Here is an 11,086-nt window from a genome sequence, read left to right on the forward strand (position 1 = left end):
TCTTGCAGCAAAATAAATAATCTAATGCAAATTTCATTAGAGTTTGTCACTGATCAGTGCGAATGAATTAACCATTACTCAACTCCCTGCTGAGATTTATATATTTTAAAATGTGATTAATGAAAACCAATCATTGCTACACAACACAGGGATAAGTATAAATCCAAAACATGCTCTGCATCTGGGCCGCACTTCACTATAAATAAACATAGATATAGATAAAAACATCATCACACATTTTAATTATGGTTTTCAAAACTTATTCTATATTGACTTGATGTCTGGCTGTTCTTTATGTGTGGGATCAGGTTTATATAAAGCAGCTACAATCAATGTGTTTACAACATCAACCGATCAAATCACAATGTGAAAGGGGTTACCTAAACTATGTTTCCAGATGTTTCTAATGAAAATAAACCCAGAGGCATAATAAAATATTGTTTGACAATTCACATACTTAATTAAATTAAATACATAACTGATTTAATTGAAAAGAAGTATGAATGTATAATGAACATGACTCTTAGTTGCTGCGCTAATTTTAATAACAACAAAACTGTGCCAGCAAACTACTACTTCCTACTTGGCATTAGAGATAATTTAAAAGCCATAGATAATTTAATGGTCATAAGTAATACGTGATTTAAATTAACTTAAACTACTGATTTCCAATTCTATCTTATATTTTTTATTTGTATAGTGAGCTGCATTTTAAGAATTCATGGTGAATCAGCATGACACACACAAATGTATTCTCCAAGTCTCTGATTATTACGATTTGTGCGGCAGCAGATGTCTGTGGGACTGACCTAGACATGGACATACACAATTCCAGCATAAAAACAATTACCATAGGGGTTCATGTGTCCTTATGTCAATAATCTGGGCTTCATGTTAATAAGCAGGCATGTTTCTACTGTGGCTCTCAGCCAATCCTATCAGACAGACCTGAGGCGCACTTTTCGACTACCGTAGTTGAATCGCTCAAACAAACCATCTAAATGATTTCCTCTTTCTGCTGCAGCAGCTCCATTTGGAGCAAACACACACAAACGCGTGGTCTCCTCCGCTCCATTCTGCCCACACGCCAAGGTCCTTTAGTAAATTATGCCGCTCAGCACAGCACAGCATCTATCTCCACTGCTCTCCTCCTCCAATAAACACTGAGTGAGCAGCCACTTACAACGCCGTGGAATAGTCTGGCAGGGAAGCATCTATCTGTCAGTTCCTGTGAGGCACGGAGCAGGGTAATTTAAAGCCACTTTTCAGGTTCAATACCAACCTTCCGGATAAATCTCAGATAGAGTCAGATCAGCATTTCCTGTTGAGCTACTGTTTAACAGTCGGGGGAAGGCCAACATTTGTAATACACCTCAGCAAGAAGCGAGAGCTCGGACTATTCAATTTATGTTTTCAATAGTAACACCACTTAGACATACTTAACTCAATGAAAAGAAATTGCGGTAATTGATAGTTAAATTAGTCATCATACTGCTTTTTGTGTTTCCCTTAACAGACAAATAAATGTAGTATCTACTCATTTCAAAATAGCACAACTATTTAATAGAAAAACACTAATAGGCTTTACAAAAACTGCAGCAGAAACAGTGACACAGAATCTGACATATGGCTTTCTATTTTACTATTAAATGTAACATCAGAATTTATTTTCTATCAATTAAAAAGCTAACTTGACTGCTGAGTAATTGTGACAAACTTGCATTGGCAATCATTTGCATGTGGGAGACACAGATGTTTCTTTTTATTAAAAGGTTACTTCCAGAGTACTGGCAAAGAGAAGCCCTGAACTTAGTTGATGGTGAAAATTTCTAATGACTGCTGCATACATACTGCAAGTCTTACACTTGCAGTATGTATGCAGCAGTCATTAGAAATTTTCTTTACAAGTAGCACAGTCAATAGATGCATGTTGACAAGAAGTCAATAATTACCGAGATCAATATTTGTCTGACATTTGTGTATTGAAAAATGTCTCTGAATCTAGATCACAATCTAATGTAGAACAACGATATGGGCGTGTCAGACTACAAAACTTTTGTGTGGAAATAAATTTATTTCAATGGAAATGAGAGACTTACAAGTGCAAAATCAACATGCACATATTTCACATCATCACAAGTTAAACTTTGGTGAGACATCCAGTTTCATTTATCTTTTGTCTGAGTGTAAAGAGACAGCGACTAACAGAGAACAGGCTCATTACAAGAACCTTTTCTCCGCTTAAGTAGAACTTATCGAGTGAAATGATGACCAATGCTTAGAGCTAAATGCCGCAGGAAAGTTAACAGTGCGGTGCACAGAAATACAATTCGTAAAGATGTGTAAGTGACTGGGCCTTACCAGGCTGCTTGAAGTGCTTCAGGTTGAACACTAGAGTACAGAACACGTTCAATGGCAATACGTTTTATGAGTTATGTGATTTTTCTCTTGGTACTCTAGTGATGAATGTTGATTAAACCTTACATGTTGGTCTGGTAAGAATGTCATGTTGGCTCTTGCCTCCTATGGTCTCATAGTGGCCTACAGCAGTATCCCCGAACAAGAAAATGCCTAAACATGGGTTCAGACATGCTTTTAAATGAACCAGCAGCCAGCGTTTCTACCCTATACAGTTAGTGGACTTCATACTGGGTGGCCAGCAGAATAACCCCAGAGGTATTATGGTTTAATCTACAACCTTATTACTTTCCCCCAGCTTTCCATTAATCAGTGGGGGGCTTAGGAGGATTTTTCAATCACTATCAACATCAAAGCATACACATCTGAAGTACTCAGAGCTTATTCTACAGTGAAAAAACTACGATATTGCTCTTAAAAAATAACTGATATGATAGAATAAATGTAATATCCCACATTGGAATAATTGAGGTGGAGGTGACACTGGACTCAAAACAGACATGGCTAAAATAATGTCATTAATATCAGCCAGTGCTTAACAAAGGCAAAATAAAACTCAACAACACTGTTTTTGTGATAACCAATGAGCTAATCAAGGATCCTGGCCAGATGTGGCCCTGCAGGAAAAGATTATTCTCCTTCCGTCCCCTTGTCTTGAGTAGCCTTAGGGGGTTTAACCCATCCACTATCTATCGGGATCTAAATTGACACTTTGAAAATCCCCTTTCACTGCTGATAAACCTGAGGATCAGATCAACGCTCATGTCACAGCCAGGCCCTGCAGACAATGAGGAAAGCAAAGCTGACTTAGCAGTAGCCTCCGGAGCTGCTTTCTGTGTGTACAAACAAGTAATCCCAAATCCATTAGCTGGACTGACAGCAGAGTAAAGCAGAGTCAGGCTTTTTTGATCAATTGTTTCCCAGAATCTTATCTAGACAATTGTGCAAATGATATTGATCCTTTATTGACCATTGGAATTCTAAGTCCTTTGTTTGCAGAAGTTATTAATTCAAGCCTAATCTTAAAAAGAAACAATGACACAAATCGAATATTGATGGTGTGATGGGGTTGTGCTCTGATTACATATCAGCAGGACGTTAACTAAAGTTGACAATGAAGTCACAGCTCATTTCAGAAATCTCTCAGACAAATGCAGGGGCATTTCTTCAAGACAGGGAATGCTCCACCTGTGCATCATTCCGATCGCTAGCATTGCCGTACTGGGTCCAAAGGCAACTGTCCAGGGGCCTGCGGTTGACAGGGGGCAACAGCTTATGCAATAAGAGAGTTTATGTTTCTGGCTACCACCAACTGGGCCCACATATGTAGCAGCCCAGCAGTGAGGGCTCAAATATAGACGGAAGTCAAACAGACAGAATGACAACTGGGATTCAAATTAACAAATGGTTGGTTTGTCCTACAGGTTCAGCTATCAATCAGACCCTGATTACTATCAGACAATGCAAGGTCATCAGTAATGAACCAGACACGTGTACCACAAATGGAAGAGGAATGTATTCAAAGTCGGTCCCAGTGTGTACAGCAGAAATATGCATTATTATCTGGTTGTAATTTAGTTCGAGAGGAAAGAAACAGCTTGAGTTTCCACTGCGTTGGCATCAGTTCATCACACAAAAGCTGCAGCATTTAAAAATTAACAAGATCAAGACTTTATGTTGATCTCATGTGTAGCAATGCTTTACCCTGACTACACAACAAAAGGAACATAGATAGTATCTGCTCTGATTCTACAGTGGATTGGCAGGGTGCTGGCGCCTGAGGCAGCAATATAGAGGGCAGCTGGGGGGTTTAAGGTTTTGTCTAGAGGCTGGGCTGAGGCTCTCCAGGGAGCTGGGTAAGCTGGGTAAGGGGACGGGGCTGGTGGCTGAGGCCAAGTGCTGGTGGCATGGCACACACACAACTGTCCCACAGCTGAGGGCTGCCTGAGAACAATAAAAACCACACCCTGTGGGTTTAATATGGCATGCCTCCTTCTGACCTAATGTAAGAAGATTACACATTCAGAAAGGATTGCATTAGTGACGGTTAATCTTGACCATATTGTTGTATTAGCTGCTTACTTTTAGAATCCAATCAGCAAATGGATTCTGTGTAACTTGGGATGCTGCTACAATTCATCTGTCCCAATATGACATTCGTGAGGATGACAGGGTAACAAAGTGCTGTCAGATTGCTGAAGAGCCCAGCCATTTAACTACAGTATATTATTTTAGATTAACTGCTTGAGGTGCACCTTTGAGGGACAACTCAAAGAAATGGGAGTTTTTCCTAGAATACTCGACGCCTTTGTCAAAGAATGGCAGGGAAGGACAAAGATGGAGAGCAAGAATACAATGTGCTACCAATGAGCTGCAAGACACAACTGCAGCTAGCACAAGTGTGACGGCTTTGAAAGGTAACAATAGTGCCTAATCTGCCTATAATGAGGTGCACTTCAGTCCCCCATGACAAAGGGCTGGTAAAGTAAATATACTTCAATATTAGCAACGTAAATGTACTGCTGTACCTTTTTTTAAACCTGGAACATTCTCCTCATCTCGAATCTGAAGGTAAGCAATGTTCAGGCTTTCAACTGCAGAAGGCACTGACTAATCATCACATATAGATGTAAAAATTACTGCGGGAGATACAGTAACTGTGTCACTTTAACGGACTACTTTCTATATCACAACGATGCAGTACATTGCAGAAAACTTTACAAGAGGACGTGGATCTGCCATCTAAAAGAGCCAAGTCTACCACTGACAATGGGAGAAGCTTGTCTACTGTCATGTCACTGTCATGAAACTAATGATGTGTAACAGGAGAACCTCTTCACTTGTCTAAATTCAGAAGAAAGTGGATACTGTTGGAGCCATAAGCTGTCTGTAGTGACAGAATCTTTTCAGGGGCTTTTCTTATCTTGTCACTCTGATTTTTCCAGCCCTCACATCTGTGGCTTTCTCCACACTAGAGTCCCCTTCACTGCTCCAGGTAAGTGCAAGTTAGCTTCCACTTTGGCCGTAGAATGGTGCTGACATAAGACAGAGAACAGACAGACCAATCACAATGGGTCAAGGAATACTGAAAACCTCCCACCCGTGAACGCTGATAAATGTTTTTAATGGGGCCCAGCCGGACGAAACACTGCTGAGGAATAACCAATCTGTGGACTTCAGCAATTGTACAATTAGTTCAGGCTGAATTCATCCAAAGATGCACTTTCATGACAAAAATCAACCAATGCTGTACCATGGCCAATAGGATGAGGGGATGAGGGGGATTTACATCTAAGCACAGTGGATCGAGGCTGCTGCTAATGACAAGAAGTATTTATTAGGCTGCCAATCTGACCGTCAGCCAAACTCCCTCGAGGGCTTACTGAGGCATGGGATCCAATCTATCCAGCAGATAGCAAGCATTTCTGAACCAGGGTCAACCGATTGTGAGGCATTTTGACTGTGCTTGTAAAAATTATGAAAAGAAGTGGCTTGACATCATAGAGGAGGTGAAAATATAGGGTTAGGATTCACACAATGCTGTCCATTTTCCTTATCTTTCATGGGAAGCCTGTGGCTACTGTGGTGCCCCAGCAAATGTGCTCTGTCTCCACTCCCACACCCCAGTACAACACAAACACAGTCCACACACGCACACACACACACACACACACACACAAGAATGCACCATGAGGGACCACCAGCTGTTGCAGTGACCGATACTGGGAACGCCCAAAATACTTCTTTCATCAAATTTTGACATGAACATTCTGTATGTTTTCAAACACTTACAGGCCTACGATCGGAATGGACCTTCTCTCAAGATGTCTTCCAGCCAATCATAGGCTTTAATCAAACGTTTACCATCAAATCATACGTGACTCAACCATGGAGCCGCCAACACAGTCGTTTACTGACAAGAGCTTATCAAGACTCAGCGTTTGATCCCATCCAATCCGAGTCATTTCTTTCCTGTCTTCATGCATACACCCAGCTGATGCCTATGTGACAGAAGTGCTACAAATATACAAATATCCGAGATGACTCTCCTCCTGCATCTCACAACCTCCTACAGTATGTGACACCTGAGATGAAGAACTGTAAAGGCTGCTAAGGAGGACTCACTTGGAGTCTCATTTTAAAGGCATTAACACTTCTTTCCCTTTATTGTATCCCCTCATTTCCAGTTCTCACACTGGTGAAAGGCAAACCACTTAAACCTACATTGTGCCTGACACTTGACACCCATAAATCATAATATCCCGTCATTTGCTCCTCACATGCCCCGCAGTCTTACTTTTATTATTCATAGAAAGGGCTGGAAAGTGGTCGCTTCAGCTGCGGAGTACGCTTTTCAGTGGCCAGCTGCAGCTTCAAGTGGCCTTCGACCTATTCCTCTGTGTGTGTCTCTGAGGGGTCTGGGGTCTGCATGGTACCCTAACCACTTCCTGTATGCCACCTTAATTAGGGTATTCACCCTGCATTTTGATTTGATTTCAAAAGCTCTGCATAATATTGTTTTAATGTTACACAAGGATTTTGAAGCCAGAAAATCCCAAAATTGGCTGAATGTTGTAGGATATTAGCCAATGAAGAAATATTACAAAATACATAATCAATTATTTTGTTCATTGGGTATTTAAAAGAAACTTTTCTTTCTCACTTATCAATTGGCAGAAAATTATCAAGCTTGTAATTTTTTCCTTCACCAACAACCAGTTTTAAAATTTGTTATTTTACTTCTACATATGTGTCACTTGCTAATTAAATTGTTCGCTTTTCCTTTCCTATTGGTATTTCTGGCACAACTGCTAATGTTCATTCACCATCTTTTTTTAAATTCTAAATGCGTGTCAATGTACATCCAGTAGGTGAAACCAACAAGGGACAGCTAACCAAGTTAGCTAGGTTAACTTGTTTTGTTTAAGAAAGGAGACATACAATTACATACATTTACCAAATATCATAACATGGTTAAATCAGCCTTTTCCATTATAGCCCCAAAGACAACCAACAGACTCATGAAGCTAAAGATAATATAATGAAGAAGGAAGCTGTCTGTAAACTTGAACTAGCTCATGTAGTTGACATTAACAGCTCTAATGGCCAACACCATATACTGTTTATAAATATTGACAACATGACAGCTTCCCAAAAGGGAAACCAAAGCATCTTAAATGACCCCTGGTGGTGGGCAGCAGCACAGACAAACTATGCCTCCTCCATGTTAGTGAATGGAGCCTGGACCAAACCTTCAATGTCAAAGTAATAAATATTTTTAACAAAGAGGGTTTCTGTGATTTTAGGTGCTCATTTTTGGGCAAAATTTTTAATAACATTGATGCTTAATGTGAAAAATCATGTGTGTAATGGCCGGGCCTTTATAGTGGGGCTCCATCCCCCAATCGCAAATGTGCAGCTTTCATATCCAAATTATTTGGCTTCATTTCTGAGTCGTGGTAGGAGGTGGCGATACGTCATCCATCTTTACAGTCTACATTTACTTTACTGCAACAGCAATAAGCCATAGAGTTTACAGATCATTAACGTTATATGGCTGGTGTGTTTTATCAAGAAAGTACCCTGCAATCATTTATTAATATGAAAATAAAAGCTTTTTGCTTTTCTATCGATTTTATTAGATGCTATTTCTATTGGATTTGGGCACAAAGCAAAAAGTATAACATTTTTACAATCCATTTGACTTAACAACATTGATAATTATTATAGTCAGTTGTTTTTGTATTTTTTCAGTTCCATGCTCCATACAGTTATTTTAGTTCCTGTGGCAAAAAAATAAATATTTTGTAAAGAATCTAAGTGCTCCAAACACTAAGGTTTCTGATAATGCCATAACCATGCTCACTTTCATTCATCCCCCACAGTCAAGTGTGGGTAATGTGATATCGAGCTTCTTGAACAGACTCTAAGCAAGCAGATGGCCAGCTTTTCAAAAACGTCTGCATTCTGGAACCCAAAGAAGAAGAAAAAAAATGGTGAAAAGAGGAATAAAAGTTCAAGGCCGGGCTACACAACCTCAAGACTCTTAACAAAGGTTGTGTGAAATGTTGCTATCGAGCTATTTGCCCCCATAAAATATATTTTAGAAGAACTGCTCTTTTCCCACAGGACTGACTGTTTCTCATTTAGACCAGGAAAATACTTGGATGTTGTGGAAATTATATTTGGAGAGGCTTTTGACTTTCGATTAATCTGTAAGCTTTTTCTCATATTGCAAGATGCAATCGGACAGCTGTGAAGAACAGAGGGACCAGCTGGTGAATTCAACTGGATCTCAATTTTTTTAACTAAAGCAGTAACAAAGCCCACACCGGAGAGCATTAGGACTTTAGAATCAGCGAGCTCGTACACTGCCGCCTCATACAGGTGCACAGCAGAGGCTAAGGGGGATCCTCTGAGGGTCAAGCTTCACTGAGTGGGTGAACATCTTAGAACGCTGCTCATGTCTCTAAACACACACTCCCTCCATGACAGGGGCATTGTACCTTCTCTCTGCTACATCGGGAGAGGCCACACTGACTTTGACACTGTGCCTTGAAATGTAAGGAGGGTCAAGTTGATCATTTTCGGAGGAATGATGGAACCGTGTCACCCCTACCCGCCACGAGCACCGAGCAAAAAAAAATTCACCATCAGCAGCCAACAAATCACTGAAAATCCTTAAGACCTGTGAGCTCATCCTGTCAAGTTCAGCGAACATGGTAAATGCAACCATCTCTGGTTTCTAAATGAGGCAATAAACAGGCAGCTGTGTGTGTCCAGCAGAATGCTAGCAGGTGAACAAGGCATTTGACATTTGGCTCACACACATTCCTGTATCAGCTGACAAAAGAGTGTGGCCTGAACCCCACAGCTCAGTATGGTCCAGGGCTACTGTATACTGTATATAGTGTGTGTGTGTGTGTGTGTGTGTGTGTGTGTGTGTGTGTGTGTGTGTGTGAATAGGAATTATAATAATTATTATAAAGATAATCAAGGTGAAGGTAAAAACAGATCCTGGAGTTTACAAACTGTCTGCTCTCTCTCACGCACACACAGACACACGCGCGCACGCACACACACACACACACACACACACACTTCAGACTAACCCAACACATCATGGATGTAACCACATGTATGTTAGCTCGTGTTGTGTTGCTGAGGTGAATACTTGAGTTAAAACTAGTGCTTATTAAACAAGTGTTTGCTCATGAAAGCCACAAATAGTTTCTTAAGCATCAATTCATTTAATGACATGTTTATGAATGATAACTTCAAACGTACCTGTCGGCTGAGTAAAGTGCGTGAATCAGTCGTCCATGATGCTGGAGGAAACACATCCACGCCAGCAAGCACAAAGTAGGTGATGAGGTCCAGCGCTTGTCCCTCACCTCACACAGTTTGTCCTCACACAACGACAGAAGACGCACACTGATCTAAAAGTACAAACTCACTCCGACTCCTCAGTGTGTGCATGTGTGTATGTGTGTGAGAGCGTGTGAGTGAGTGAGTGTGTTCAGGTCGGAGCTATGGACCAGTCCCTCTGCTGCCGGGATCAGGACAGAGGAGCGTCTACACCTCTGAGCACCGGGCACCACGCGGAGTCAAGCCGGACATGGTGAGGCAGCATATCCGATGGTGTCTCCTTCAAAATAAAAGTTCCCAAACGGGGGTAAGGTCTTGAGGAAGCAGACGCAGCCTCAACCCACTGAGAGACATGTGGCAGCTTCTACAAGATGCTTGGAACAACCCAGCAAGCAAGTGCATTGAAAAGTTTGCACAGTGTGTGAGGGAGGAGTTGAAAAGGTGGGCACGGGAAATTTGGATTTTAAACCAGGGGCGGATCTACCAGACAGGGGCACTTTCCACTTCGGCCAGAGTATCGGAAAATGCCCAGATAGCAAACAGGTATCGGCCACTGCAGGCGATGATTCTGAGTTTTTGTTAACAAAATTGATGGGAGCCCACATTTGCTTGTAAACTAGCAAATGTGGACCAAATACCCTCAAACAAATGTAGTCTTTTTCTGGCAAACAAGCAGTGCTCTAGGCAATGTGTAATCTGGACGTGAATCTAAAGTGACCCATTTGGTAAATGGGTTGAGATGCGGTATCATTATGGCTCACTTGTAGCCCAGATCTGGCAAACAGGAGGCCAAGGTCTAACTTTCCGGAGGGATGCGGACTGGTAGGTGTATTTTTTTCACCTGCTAATAACAATAAAAAGGAATATAACAATTTTTTTAGAATTTGTAATTTCTAAAACTCTTTTGAAAGTCAGGCGAGTAAAAGGAAGATGGCCAGCCGCAAGTGGCTGGAGCGTACTATAAAAATAACAGTTTTATTTTGAAAGTGCTGCTCAGACAGAGTTGCTCCTGTCTGTAGGCTTGACACTGTGGGTTGTAATTTGATTGTATTGGAAAACACAACAGTGGAAAATGTATTCGTGCGTGCTGACTGTTAAGCAGTGAGTTAGGATTTAATAAGCAGTTTGGTGAATACATGCTTGTTACTTGTTAGTATGTGTTACCACGTCAATATGGTTCTGATGATCATGACTTTTAGTTATGTCAGTAATAACTACTGCCTGAGTGCCTGTGTCATTGGTTGTCATTTTGTTATATAGGGAAATGTTGGGGACATGTTCTATTTGAATCCCTGGATGT

At 41.0% G+C, this 11,086-nt stretch overlaps 1 protein-coding gene across 1 annotated transcript in view; it reads right to left on the minus strand.

Annotated features, from left to right (window-relative positions):
* The window catches only part of plxnb1a (plexin b1a), a 64,701-nt gene extending 54,712 nt beyond the window's left edge, over nucleotides 1-9,989 (minus strand). Inside the window, exon 1 of the mRNA XM_053425464.1 lies at nucleotides 9,706-9,989. The gene's annotated coding sequence lies outside the window, so the exon portion shown is untranslated. The remainder of the gene's footprint in view (nucleotides 1-9,705) is intronic.
* Between the last annotated feature and the right edge of the window lie 1,097 nt (nucleotides 9,990-11,086).

The sequence above is a fragment of the Pleuronectes platessa genome, chromosome 6 (assembly GCF_947347685.1).
Source record: "Pleuronectes platessa chromosome 6, fPlePla1.1, whole genome shotgun sequence".
Taxonomy (NCBI): domain Eukaryota; kingdom Metazoa; phylum Chordata; class Actinopteri; order Pleuronectiformes; family Pleuronectidae; genus Pleuronectes; species Pleuronectes platessa.